The following is a 1,286-nucleotide window of genomic DNA, read 5'->3' on the forward strand; positions in this document are numbered from 1 at the left end:
AGTGAAGAGGGACAGAAGGAAGTGACTTAGAAACACCACACCAAGGGGGAGTATTCTGTTTCTTTAAGACCTTGCTGAAAGTAAAAGCAGACAAATGGGAGTTGATATGCAAAAGAACAAAGTGATAAGGTACCCTTAATGGTTTGCTAAAGGGTGGAATTAAATCATGGTTCTAGGAAGGGTTGCAAGCTTCTTCAATGGCAAAAACATAGAATCTGATACACGTTGTTGAATCCTGCCTCCTCCAGTCAGTTATGAGACACTGGGTTAATAACTGAATTATTTTAAACCTATTTCCTCACCTGTAAAACAGGAATTACAAAAGTGACTAATCACAGTGCCTGACACCTAATAGGTGTTCAATAAATCTTGCTTTGTGAGTGAAGATTCAGAGAGGTGAAGAAACTTTTCTAAGTTTATACAGATTGAGCCAGGCCCTAGAATTCTAATGTATCAAAATTGTTTTGCTGGTTTTTCAGTTCTTTGGAAATATATAAACTATTAATGGTCCTTATAGCACATCTCCATAACTAAAGAATAGTTTACCCTTATCCTGACTGAGACCACTACACTAACAGAGCTTTCTCTCTTGTTTCCCTGTGAATATAGCAGCATTTCTCATTTGAAAAAGAAGATTTTAAAGTACTTGGTACATTAACCTGCCTCCTTTGAGGAAGTCTGAATGATTTCATTCTTGGCACTGAAGGACACTAATATCTGGAAAGTGGAACAGTGCTTCTAGATCCTATTGTTCTAAACTTTGATGATTGTGGTAAAAGAACCTTTTAAACAGATTAAATATCCCTCTGAAACAAAGTCCTGAAGCCAACACCCTAGATACTAAATTAAAAGCTTAGGGGATATGTCAGCAGTCTTCCCATTTTACAGGTGACACACAAGAATTTGTTTCCCTTTCATTTTGGTTCACATATTCCTCTACTTTCCGCAAACATTTTCCATTTTGAAGCTTAGTTCAGTAATAGTTATTCTGAAATTTTACTTAATGTGGTCTGGCAGACTGAAGAAGTGAATTGGAATACAAGTGTAATAGCAGGCATCTGAATGGAGTGGAATGAGAAGTGGAATAGAAGCTAGAGGACACTGGTACTCTTGGGCCTCTTTCCGTTTCTGGGCCTTTGTTTTCCAGATTGTAAAGGGAAAGGGCTAGGCTACAGGGTCTCTAAGATCCCTAGCATTCTATGATTCTATGGGCTTTCCCCACTACACTGAAGTATTAGAATATAAAGGAGTGTATATATATATATATATATATATATATATATATA

Source organism: Panthera uncia, chromosome X (assembly GCF_023721935.1).
Source record: "Panthera uncia isolate 11264 chromosome X, Puncia_PCG_1.0, whole genome shotgun sequence".
NCBI lineage: Eukaryota > Metazoa > Chordata > Mammalia > Carnivora > Felidae > Panthera > Panthera uncia.